This window comes from Salmo salar, chromosome ssa21 (assembly GCF_905237065.1).
Source record: "Salmo salar chromosome ssa21, Ssal_v3.1, whole genome shotgun sequence".
In the NCBI taxonomy this organism is placed as follows: Eukaryota; Metazoa; Chordata; class Actinopteri; order Salmoniformes; family Salmonidae; genus Salmo; species Salmo salar.
Window position 1 is genome coordinate 49067712 of NC_059462.1, and position 13662 is coordinate 49081373.

A 13662-nucleotide genomic window follows, 5' to 3' on the forward strand; every position below is an offset into this window, starting at 1 on the left:
TAGTGGAAACCGCTCAGCTCTGCCTCCAGGACCAGATTCATCCCAATAAACATCAACCTGCTGTCGTGTCTTTGGCATCCTTAAACTGAAGACATGTTTATCAAATAACTCTCTGTAATTATTATTACGCGATTAAACTGATTAATCGTGTAACTGTAATTAACTAGGAGGTCGGGGCACCAAGGAAAATATTCAGATTACAAAGTTATAATTTTCCTAATATAACTTTCAGATATCATAATATCTGATCCACGAGTCTCCTGATTAATGACGTATTAGTATTTACCTCACGCAAAGTCTCATTCCAAACGTCGTAAATTGTTGGTTATCTGCACGAACCCAGTCTTCACTATGAGTCATCCATTCATCAATTGTCTTAACCTCTTAGGGCTAGGGGGCAGTATTTACACCGCCGGATAAAAAACGTACCCGATTTAATCTGGTTACTACTCCTACCCAGTAACTAGAATATGCATATACTTATTAGATATGGATAGAAAACACCCTAAAGTTTCTAAAACTGTTTGAATGGTGTCTGTGAGTATAACAGAACTCATATGGCAGGCAAAAATCTGAGAAAATTCCAAGCAGGAAGTGGAAAGTCTGAGAATTGTAGTTCTTCTTTTGATTCTCTATCGAAGCTACAGTGTCTGTGGGGTGACGTTGCACTTCCTAAGGCTTCCATTGGCTGTCTAAAGCCTTCAGAAAGTGGTTTGAGCATTTTCCTGTCACTGGGCAGATAATAGGAGCGCAGTTACTGAGTGGTCTGCCTGGCAACAAAGGGATTGGATATTCTCGGTCCCGCGAGAGCGCCCCTCCTTCTTTTTCTTCTTGAATGAATATGCTATTGTCCGGTTGGAATATTATCTCAATTTTACGTAAAAAATACCATAAAGATTGATTTTAAACAGCGTTTGACATGCTTTTAAGTACGGTAATGGAACATTTTGACTTTTCGTCTCTTGTTCCGCGCTCGCGCGTTATGCCTTTGGATAAGTGATCTGTACGTGTGGCACGTATTTGTACATAAATATGGATTATTTCGAACAAAAACAACATCTCTTGTGGAAGTAGCAGTCCTGGGAGTGCATTCTGACGAAGATCAGCAAAGGTAAGATAATTTTCTAATACTAATTCTGAGTTTAGGTTGCCCCGAACTTGGCGAGTGTCTGAATAGCTCACCGTGATGGCTGAGCTGTGTACTCAGAATATTGAAAAATGTGCTTTCTCCGTAAAGCTATTTTAAAATCTGACACAGCGGTTGCATCCAGGGGTAGTCTATCTATAATTCATAAAATAATTGTTATATATTTTGTCAACGTTTATGATGAGTATTTTTGTAAAATGATGTGCACATTCACTGGACGTTTTGGTGGGAATACATTTTCTGAACATCACGCGCCAATGTAAAATGCTGTTTTTGGATATAAATATGAACTTTATCGAACAAAACATACATGTATTGTGTAACATAATGTCGTAGGAGTGTCGTCTGATGAAGATCGTCAAAGGTTAGTGCTTCATTTAGCTGTGTTTTGGGTTTTATTGACACATGTCCTTGCTTAGAAAATGGCTGTGTGATTATTTTTGTCTATGTACTCTCCTAACATCTAATGTTTTGTTTTCGCTGTAAAGCCTTTTTGTGGTTAGATTAACGAGAAGTTTATCTTTAAAATGGTGTAAAATAGTTGTATGTTTGAGAAAGTTGAATTATGACATTTTGTTGTTTTTCAATTTGCCGCATTGATATTTCACTGGTTTGCGTCCCACCTAGCCCAAAGAAGTTAAATGTCCCAGTCAGACAGTTATAATATATACATATAATGTATCTAGTATCTAAAGTATGTCTCATACAGAGATGGAGAATATTTATTTGGGGGGGGGGGGGGTATTGATCTATCTGATCAAGTTGAGAAAGAATGTGTAGGCGTTTGTTTCAACTTTAGCAGTAGCCTGCTTGTAGTTGTACAGTACTGTATGTTCCAGTGTTTTTTTTTCTATGAGGAATATGGCCGTGGGTCTGGTGTATCACTGCAGTCCTCTCAGAGCCAACGCCAGCAGGTCACTACACTGCAGTCTGACTTCTCCAACCCACCCACAGTGTTCAGCACAGAGTCACTGGGAGACAGACTTTCAAAGAAATCCGAGCACAATCAGAGTTCAGCATCATCTATGGAGAACAGGCGGCAGCAAAAAATGCTTGAAAAGAGCGGCCATGATCTGTGGAGTGTAGGTGTATGAATTAAATAGGAGCTGACTCATGGTTACCTATTCAGCTCCAGACCGGAGTCGTACTCTGCTCTCGCTGCTCCCAGCAGCTGTGACACTCTGTGGCATGTTTGTTCCAGCTGAGATCCCCATCAGTATGTCAAATGTCAAGATGAAGAGGAGCGCTGCATGAGTCACACCATCTTCTGCCTCCCTGCCTTTAACTCTGTCACTGGGGGAACTTTAGTGACACTACGGAGAAGGCTCTCTTTCTCTTCCCCTTTAACAAACACACGTTCCCCACACTGTGAACTGGAAAGTAAAGGAGTTCATGGAGCCCGGATCAGGAGATCAGGGAAAACTCTCTGGAGACTCTCTGGAGATCAAAGAGATTCCAATGGATGGACCACACAAAAAGGGTTTCATTACATTGATCATTGGATAAGCCTTACATTGATCAGTGGAGCATTACAAAGTCTCAATGTGGTCCTGTCTTTCACATAACCCATAGATAAAGGCTAACATTTATTTTGTGGAGAATAAAAGTCTCAGTAGCTGAACGGGTTCACATTCAGGATCATGGGCGGTAATGGGGTTAGATGTAGAGAGACAAACCACAGATCAGGTAACAGCATCATAAAGTAATACAGAAATCGAACATGGAATGAACAGCTAATAGTTATAGGGGTTTTTGCTGGACTAGGTACATCTGTAGAGTGCAGGGCCAAACACATGCTTGGACAATGTGACAGCGTTCACAGCTCGAATGTGTTGATATGTTTACTCCTCATAAACTGCTAGGAAAAAGGCTTTCAAACGGGTTCTTTGGTGGTCCCCATAGGATAACCCTTTTTGGTTCCAAGTAGAACTATTTTGGGTTCCATGTAGAACCCTCTGTGGAAAGGGTTTTACATGGGGTGGCAGGTAGCCTAGTGGTTAGAGCGTTGGGCCAGTAACCGAAAGGTTGCTAGATTGAATCCCCGAGCTGACAAGGTTAAAATGTGTTGTTGAACAAGGCAGTTAACCCACTGTATCTAGGCTGTCATTGTGAAATAAGAATTTGTTCTTAACTGACTTGCCTAGTTAAATAAAGGTTTAAAAAATTAACGGTAACCAAAAAGGGTTTTCCTATGGGGACAACCGAAGAACCCTTTTTATAAGCCTTGTTTTATAAAAGTGTATGAGGAGGATTAAACACATTTGGGTTTTCCTATAGGGACAGCTGAATAAACGCTTTGGTTCTAGATAGCACCTTTTTTTCTAAGACACTACATCAGGTGGAATTCATTCAGCTCAACTGCAGTCAGAGCACCCCCACCTCCTGATAGAAAGAAGACGAGGGAGAGATAGAAAGAAGACGAGGGAGAGAGAAAGAAGACGAGGGAGAGATAGAAAGAAGACGAGGGAGAGATAGAAAGAAGACGAGGGAGAGAGAAAGAAGATGAGGGAGAGAGAAAGAAGACGAGGGAGAGATAGAAAGAAGATGAGGGAGAGATAGAAAGAAGACGAGGGAGAGATAGAAAGAAGATGAGGGAGAGATAGAAAGAAGACGAGGGAGAGATAGAAAGAAGACGAGGGAGAGAGAAAGAAGATGAGGGAGAGAGAAAGAAGATGAGGGAGAGAGAAAGAAGACGAGGGAGAGATAGAAAGAAGACGAGGGAGAGATAGAAAGAAGACGAGGGAGAGATAGAAAGAAGACGAGGGAGAGATAGAAAGAAGATGAGGGAGAGATAGAAAGAAGATGAGATAGAAAGAAGACGAGGGAGAGATAGAAAGAAGATGAGGGAGAGATAGAAAGAAGACGAGGGAGAGATAGAAAGAAGATGAGGGAGAGATAGAAAGAAGACGAGGGAGAGATAGAAAGAAGATGAGGGAGAGATAGAAAGAAGACGAGGGAGAGATAGAAAGAAGACGAGGGAGAGATAGAAAGAAGATGAGGGAGAGATAGAAAGAAGACGAGGGAGAGATAGAAAGAAGACGAGAGAGAGATAGAAAGAAGATGAGGGAGAGATAGAAAGAAGACGAGGGAGAGATAGAAAGAAGACGAGGGAGAGAGAAAGAAGACGAGGGAGAGATAGAAAGAAGATGAGGGAGAGATAGAAAGAAGATGAGATAGAAAGAAGACGAGGGAGAGATAGAAAGAAGACGAGGGAGAGATAGAAAGAAGACGAGGGAGAGATAGAAAGAAGACGAGGGAGAGATAGAAAGAAGATGAGGGAGAGATAGAAAGAAGATGAGGGAGAGATAGAAAGAAGACGAGGGAGAGATAGAAAGAAGATGAGGGAGAGATAGAAAGAAGATGAGATAGAAAGAAGACGAGGGAGAGATAGAAAGAAGATGAGGGAGAGATAGAAAGAAGATGAGGGAGAGATAGAAAGAAGACGAGGGAGAGATAGAAAGAAGACGAGAGAGAGATAGAAAGAAGACGAGGGAGAGATACAAAGAAGATGAGGGAGAGATAGAAAGAAGATGAGGGAGAGATAGAAAGAAGATGAGATAGAAAGAAGACGAGGGAGAGATAGAAAGCACTGGCCTGGGTAGGACTGGCATGAGGCCTAATGATTGTGTGTCATGGCAACCAGATGGCAACACATGAGTTGTGAATCTCACAGTGTAATTTGCACTGTGTAGGGGGATGATCTTGGCATGTGGTTGGCCATTTCTTATTTACAGATTTAAATCCATGTTTTCCCTTTTTCAAGGCTGACATCTAGCTTTCAAGCTTGAAAACATCCATAACAGCATCTCTTCGGAGCATTTGCTAAGAGTCTGGTAAGCCTATTTGTAGATTAATTGAGAGCGTTCATGAAGATTGATTTGGGGAGATTGCTAGTGCCCAATGGTCTCAGACTGGTTACTCATCATCTACCTATGTTTCCTCTGAGTTACTGTAAATGTATCATGCTTGAGAGAACATGAAATATGATGCATAATTCATGTATGAAAACAAAGAGCTAGTAAAGAGCCAAGCCTACAGTCCCCTGAGCAACAGCCCATTCAACCAAACATTAGAATAGAATACAATTGAATAGACATGTCATTGTAGAGCACAACACAACTTTCACACCAGTGTAACATTGTATGGGCCATTTCTGTCTGAAAAAGAGACAGCCTGCAAGAGAGAGAATGAGGAAGATGCAGGGTAGGTATTATGTTGTCCCGAGCAAGGGGCATCGTAAATTATGCCCCTAACTAGGAGGAATATTTTTCCCTCTGATGTATTAACAGGTTAAGGTGGACATACTGTATTTGAGTAACAGGTTTTAGTAACATGTTTGAGTAACAGATTTGAATAACATGTTTTTAATTATATGTATTTTTATTTTATTTAACTAGGCAAGTCAGTTAAGAACAAATTCTTATTTACAATGACAGCCTACATCAGCCAAACCCGGACGATGCTGGGCCAATTGTGCGCCACCCTATGGACCTCCCAATTATGGCCGGATGAGATACAACCTGGAATCCAACCGGGTTGTCTGTAGTGACGCCTCAAGCACTGAGATGAAGTGCCTTAGACCGCTGCGCCACTCGGGAGCCCAAAAGTAAGTAACAGGTTTGAGTAACAGGTTTAAATAACAGGTTTTAGTAAACTAGCCATGTGACAAGCCATGTAAAGGGCAAGTTGGTAGCCTACAGTCAAACATTCCTTTTCTCCCACACCCCCATAAATAACTCTCCAAAACTCTGTCACCTAGACAGAGTAAAATAATAGTATGTGAATGTTATCCATCTCTCTGGTGTTAACGACTCAGCAGCACTGGGAGGAGCAGACGGTTTCTGGCAGGGTTATGGTTAGTTTTTGTCAGGGTTAAGGTTAGGGTTAGTTTTTGTCAGGGTTAAGGTTAGGGTTAGTTTCTGGCAGGGTTATGGTTAGTTTTTGTCAGGGTTAAGGTTAGGGTTAGTTTCTGGCAGGGTTAAGGTTAGGGTTAGTTTCTGGCAGGGTTATGGTTAGTTTTTGTCAGGGTTAAGGTTAGGGTTAGTTTCTGGCAGGGTTATGGTTAGTTTTTGTCAGGGTTAAAGTTAGGGTTAGTTTCTGGCAGGGTTATGGTTAGTTTTTGTCAGGGTTAAGGTTAGGCTTAGTTTTTGTCAGGGTTAATAAGGTTAGGGTTAGTTTCTGGCAGGGTTATGGTTAGTTTTTGTCAGGGTTAAGGTTAGGGTAAGTTTTTGGCAGGGTTATTGTTAGTTTTTGGCAGAGTTAAGGTTAGGGTTAGTTTCTGGCAGGGTTATGGTTAGTTTTTGGCAGGGTTAAGGTTAGGGTTAGTTTTTGTCAGGGTTATGGTTAGTTTTTGTCAGGGTTAAGGTTAGGGTTAGTTTCTGGCAGGGTTATGGTTAGTTTTTGTCAGGGTTAATAAGGTTAGGGTTAGTTTCTGGCAGGGTTATGGTTAGTTTTTGTCAGGGTTAATAAGGTTAGGGTTAGTTTCTGGCAGGGTTATGGTTAGTTTTTGTCAGGGTTAATAAGGTTAGGGTTAGTTTCTGGCAGGGTTATGGTTAGTTTTTGTCAGGGTTAAGGTTAGGGTTAGTTTCTGGCAGGGTTATGGTTAGTTTTTGTCAGGGTTAAAGTTAGGGTTAGTTTCTGGCAGGGTTATGGTTAGTTTTTGTCAGGGTTAAGGTTAGGGTTAGTTTTTGGCAGGGTTATGGTTAGTTTTTGTCAGGGTTAAGGTTAGGGTTAGTTTTTGTCAGGGTTAAGGTTAGGGTTAGTTTCTGGCAGGGTTATGGTTAGTTTTTGTCAGGGTTAAGGTTAGGGTTAGTTTTTGGCAGGGTTATGGTTAGTTTTTGTCAGGGTTAAGGTTAGGGTTAGTTTCTGGCAGGGTTATGGTTAGTTTTTGTCAGGGTTAAGGTTAGGGTTAGTTTTTGTCAGGGTTAAGGTTAGGGTTAGTTTCTGGCAGGGTTATGGTTAGTTTTTGTCAGGGTTAAGGTTAGGGTTAGTTTTTGGCAGGGTTAGGGTTCGTTTTTGTCAGGGTTAAGGTTAGGGTTAGTTTTTGTCAGGGTTAAGGTTAGGGTTAGTTTCTGGCAGGGTTATGGTTAGTTTTTGTCAGGGTTAAGGTTAGGGTTAGTTTTTGGCAGGGTTAGGGTTAGTTTTTGTCAGGGTTAAGGTTAGGGTTAGTTTTTGGCAGGGTTAGGGTTAGTTTTTGTCAGGGTTAAAGTTAGGGTTAGTTTCTGGCAGGGTTATGGTGAGTTTTCATCAGGGTTAGTGTTCATTTTTGGCAGGGTAAGGGTTAGGGTTAGTTTTTGGCAGGGTTAGTCTAAGAACCGACGCTGGAGATGAGAAGCAGGTAATGAGAGTGAACATTTAATTTACACAGACATGGAACAGGACAGGACCAGCGCCAGAACCGGGTAATACAAAGACATACGACAATTAATGCTGAAGCGGGGAACAGAGCTGGGGAACAGACAGATATAGGGAAGGAAAAACAAAGGTGATTGAGTCCAGGTGAGTGCAATGAATCGCTGATGCACTTGATGAGGGAAGCAGGTGTGCGTAATGAAGGTGGCAGGAATGCATAATGCAGGGCAGCCTGGCGCCCTCGAGCGCCTGGGGGGAGAGTGGGAGCAGGCGTGACAGTTAGGGTTAGATTTTGGCAGCGTTAGTGTTCGTTTTTGTCAGGATTAGTGTCAGTTTTTTTGCAGGGTTAGGGTTATTTCTTGGCAGGATTAGGGTTTGTTTTTGGCAGGGTTAGGGTTAGTTTTTGGCAGCACCTCTCGTGTTTGAGCTTTCTTAATGGAGCATGTTAGGTGCTGCTCACACTGCCATCCTGGTCCGGTGCTGAGGTAGAGGGATCTGCAGGTGGCCTGTGATGAACCACTCTGGGGAGAGAGTCTCCACACTCCCCATTCCTGCCTCCTTTTAATGGCCTCTATCCACAAATACTGTACCTCCCCTCCCTCTCTGCTTGATCAGCTGTAACAAATATCCTCCCATCTTTCCTTCTCCTCTCCTTAAGTGCATTGCCAGATGTTGCCAAATGCTACCAGATGTGGCCAGATGCTGCCGGATGAATACAGTAGAAAGGGAGATATTAAATGAATGCACAGAACTCTACTGATCTATGTAAGTAATTGTGTTTAAGTAATCAGATGGGGAAACAAATGCATATTTTAGTAGCACGTCAAAGTCAAGTAGAACTGTAGTAATTGGCTACTTGTTTGACTGACAGTTTGACCTTCCATTGTCTAGCATAATTGTTCCCTGATTTTATTAAGGACAGCTCTGGTAATAGAATACAAACAACCAGTAAATTTCAAATGAAATGGAACTAATATTTTGCAGTGAACTTGACTGTCTAGCAAAATTAAAAATTAGAGAGTCAAAGATTCAGACTGTAATAGCAGGAGGCTAGGGGGATTTAAAAGTAGTATTTCCAGCTCTAATAACTTGGTATTAAAAGGTGGAGGAACATTGTGACATGACAGGAGATGCTAATGTGGATGGAGAGATGTCGTTGTAGAACATGGTCCTGCCTATAGATTTTTGCTCAGCTCTACATCTGTGACTCTACGTAGAGTTCATTATGCTGCCATGGGGGCAGTGTTGTGTAGGCAATGAAGCTGTTGCTTGGTTCTTTTATCTGATCTAGATTTTGTTACATTTTTTGTAATTTAGCAGAGCAACTTACAGGAACAATTAGGGTTAAGTGCCTTGCTCAAGGGCACATCAACATATTCCCCGCATCGACTCAGCTCAATGATTTGAACCAGTGACCCTTCGGTTATTAGCCCAATGCTCTTAACCGCTAGGCTACCTGCCAACAATTTTGCATTGATGACCAAATATAATCTCAGCAACTGTTTAAACAATAAACCAAACAGCATTTTGTTGAGAAGTAATAACTACGAGGCTATTTTGAAACTTGGTAGCCATGTGCTTTTTCTCCTTGATATGATGACATTCTATTTTTAGCTGATATTAAGCAGCATATCAACTTGGGATAATGTTGTAGGTTACACCGGCAATTATAAGAATAGCATATTATATTTAACTATAAAGCTGATTATTTCACATGGAGATGTGGGAAGCTAAAAAGGCTAGCTAACTTGCTATGTTTCTAGCCATGCTAAAGCCAGCTATCTACTACGGAGATATTGTATATAGTGAAGAGATGGTCTTGTCTCCGCCTTAACAAGTCGGTGTCCCAAAAGAAAGAAGGCAGGTGGTCTGCTTATCACTGTATTCTCATATGGACAGATTTTGACGGGAGTGGACCCTCTCTCTTTGCCTCTTCCTCTCTGCTACTACTAGCAAGGATAGACAAACAGTGTTGCCAACAAATTTCAGTGAGGATAAGTCATAGCACACAGCTGAGGCACGGCTGCGGTCTTAGAGTTTCCTTCTCCAGCCACACACCTACCACCCCTTGTGCTTGTCTGCCTGTTGTGCATCATTGCTGTGACTTCTGATGCACAGACAGCTTCTACCGCTCTCGTTTGCGGCAAAATTTGGGTTATATATATTTAGTTTTTGTTTCATACAATACAAGCTTATAAGTAAGTAAGTATTCAGACCCTTTGTTGTGAGACTCGAAATTGAGCTGAGGTGTACCCTGTTTCCATTAATCATCATTGAGATGTTTCTACAACTTGAATGGAGTCCATCTGTGGTTAATTCAATTGATTGGACATGATTTGGAAAGGCACACACATGTCTATATAACGTCCCACAGTTGATAGTGCATGTCAGAGCAAAAACCTAGCCATGAGATCGAAGGAATTGTCCGTAGAGCTTCGAAACAGGATTGTGTTGAGGCACATATCTGGAGAAGGGTAGCACAACATTTCTACAGCATTGAAGGTCCCCAAAAACACAATGGCCTCAAGCATTCTGAAATGGAAGAAGTTTGGAACTATCAAGACACCAAGCAATCGGGGGAGAAGGCCTTGGTCAGAGAGGTGACCAAAACACGATGGTCACTCTGACAGAGCTCCAGAGTTCCTCTGTGGAGATGGAAGAACCTTCCAGAAGGACAACCATCTCTGCAGCACTCCACCAATCAGGCCTTTATGGTAGAGTGGCCAGACGGAAGCCACTCCTCAGTAAAAGGCACATGACAGCCCGCTTGCAGTTTGCCAAAAGGCACCTAAAGGACTCAGACCATGAGAAACAAGATTCTCTGGTCTGATGAAACCAAGATTGAATTCTTTGGCCTGAATGCCAAGCGTCACCTCCTGAAGAAACTTGGTACCATCCCTACGGTGAAGCATGGTGGTGATGTTTTTCTGTGGCAGGGACTGGGAGATTAGTCAGGATCGAGGGAAAGATGAACAAAGCAAAGTACAGAGAGATCCTTGATGAAAACCTGCTCCAGAGCGCTCAGGACCTCAGACTGGGGCAAATGTTCACCTTCCAACAGGACAACAACCCTAAGCACACAGCCAAGACAACGCAGGTGTGGCTTCGGGATAGGTCTCTGAATGTCCTTGAGTGGCCCAGCCAGAGCCAGGACTTGAACCCGATCGAACATCTCTGGAGAGACCAGAAAATAGCAAAGAAGAGGATCTGCAGAGAAAAATGGGAGAAACTCCCCAAATACAGGTGTGGCAAGCTTGTAGCATCATACCCAAGAAGACTCAATGCTGTAATCGCTGCCAAGGAGCTTTGACAAAGTACTGAATAAAGGGTCTGAATACCTATGTAAATGTGATATTTCCGTTTTTTATTTTTAATACATTTGCAAAAATTTCAAAATGTCTGTTATTTGCTTTGTCATTATATGGTATTGTGTGTAGACTGATGAGAAGAAAAAAAAACAGATTTAAACCATTTCAGAATAAGGCTGTAACGTAACAAAATGTGGGGAAAAGTCAAGGGGTCTGGATACACTTACATTTTAGCAGACGCTCTTATCCAGAGCAACTTAGAGTAGTGAATGCATACATTTCATACATTTTTTTTTTCTCCGTACTGGTCCCCTGTGTGAATCGAACCCACAACCCTGGCGTTGCAAACACCATGCTCTACCAACTGAGCCACATGGGACCGTACTTTCTGAATGCACTGTAACCAACAAATCCAATTTCAATACATAATTGGGGCATTTATAATAGCGGATATACAGTGTATATACAGTGTACAGTGTGTGATTTTCTGTTTGGTCTCCCATCCACTGTGATGCAGCCTCTCTTCACAGTAGCATCTGAACAAACAATGCAGCTTCCTGTGGGTCTACAGATATATCAGTGCTCCTCTAAAAACGAAAGAGCTAGCAAGCCTCATTCACTAATAGCAGGGCATACACATGTTGCAGGGAAGCAAGGCTTATTATACTGACTACCTCACATTATGTCCTTCCAAGGAATCTGTCTCCAGTTCTTTGTTACAGCAATACATTCTCTGGTTGCGAGCATGAGTTCCTGTTCTGCTGTTGGCTGTCTGGTGTACAAATGAATGATTGTCACCGCCTCATTGAAATTATTTACTGTCCTCTCTGTGTTGTGAAGAATAGAAGCCTATTGAGTGAGATGTTTATGCAATAGTTTACTATAGAGGACATACACAGTGTTGTGCTACTTCAATCTTGTACTGTAACAGTCACCCTAGTCGTAGACTGTTCTCTCTGCTACTGCACGGCAAGCGTTACCGGATCAAAAAGTCTAGGTCCAAGAGGCTTCTACCCCCAAACCATAAGACTCCTGAACATCTAATCAAATGGCTACCCAGACTATTTGCTTTGCACTCCCCCCCCCCCCACACCCCCTCATTTACGCCACTGCTACTCTCTGTTATTATCTATGCATAGTCACTTTAATAACTCTACCTACATGTACATACTACCTCAATTACCTCGACTAACCGGTGCCCCCGCACATTGACTCGGTACCGGTACCCCAGTATATGGTCTCTCTATTGTTATTTTACTGCTGCTCTTTAATTAATTGTTCCTTTTATTTCTTATTCTTATTCATTTTTTTTAACTGCATTGTTGGTTAAGGGCTTGAATGTAAGCATTTCACTGTTGTATTCGGCACATGTGACTTATAAAATTTGATTTGATTTGATATTAAAATGCATGTCAGATCGCTACATCTGAGTCACTCTTTGACTGTTCCAACACCCTTGTGAATATGTCAACACTAAGGGACCTCTGCCCTGTAGGTTTAGTGAAGGGTTGGATTAACAGAGGGAAACAACTCAACAATTACAATCTTTCAATAGACTGGACTACAGAGCCTCTCACTGGACCTGTCTGATGCCAGGGAAAGCAGGAGACAAGGTAAGATACTTGATCAAACTGCTAAAGGCATAAATTATTACATGCCTGGTCCATCTCTCTCTCTCTCTCTCTCTCTCTCTCTCTCTGATGCCAGGGATAGCAGGAGGCAAGGTAAGATACTTGATCAAACTGCTAAAGGCATAAATTATTACATGCCTGGTCCATCTCTCTCTCTCTCTCTCTCTCTCTCTCTCACACACACACACACAATTTTTCATGCTCTCTCTAAGCCTCGAGAGAGGTTCTGTTCTGATGCTGCCAAGGCAGAGTGTGATTTCCACATCTCAGTCCCACAGAACACAAGGCGTAGGAGACTTCTCTTATTGCCAGTAGATCCAGGGAGAAGGTGGGCGGATGCCAAACAGCAAAGGCATGAAACAAGCCCAGCTCCATCCCTCCACCCCAGATACCACCAGGCGTCTGTATCTTTTATCCCTGTCCCCATCCCCATCTACACGCAGGAGTAGGCAGAGCGGAGGCACTGGTCAAAGCCCAGAGCAGAGTAGAGCAGAGATCTCCTGAATAAGAAACTAGGAATGCAGACATGCAGGGAAACTGGAGCACTGCACTGTATGTCTTGCATAGAGGAAGGAGACAGTTCTTTCATCTGTGAACCCTATGCTGCTAACGGGCTTTTCAGGGGGCAGGTGATCAAAATAAAAGAAATACTAGAACATACTAACTGCATCTGTAGCAAACTTTTTTACATGTATTTCTCATCACAAATGGTAAGCAAGCTAGTTACAGTGCCTCCTGAAGACATGATTTTACATTTTTACATTTTAGTAGACACTCTTATCCAGAGAAACTTACAGTAATGAATGCATACATTTCATTCTCCGCACTGGTCCCCCGTGGGAATCGAACCCACAACCCTGGTGTTGCAAACACCATGCTCTACCAACTGAGTCACACGGGACCACTTTTCCCATTGACATGGGAAAAGAGGGTAGGCTATCAGTTGATCATTGAGGAGATGCCTAATGTAAATCTGCAAATTGGCTAGCTAAAAAATGTTTTTACTGATTGTGATTTATCTTCTATGCTCTTAAATAATCACTTCATAATATAGCGTAATATTCATAATTTTTTAACTCACGATATTTGGCTGGCTGGCTAGTGGCTTGTGTGGATATTTTAGTATATGGTGGTTAGTTAGAGCAAACCTTTAGCCCCGTGACCCCAAAATGGAGTGGTTCAAACCTCGAGAACCCCATGCATGCGAGCACACGTGCAGACAATC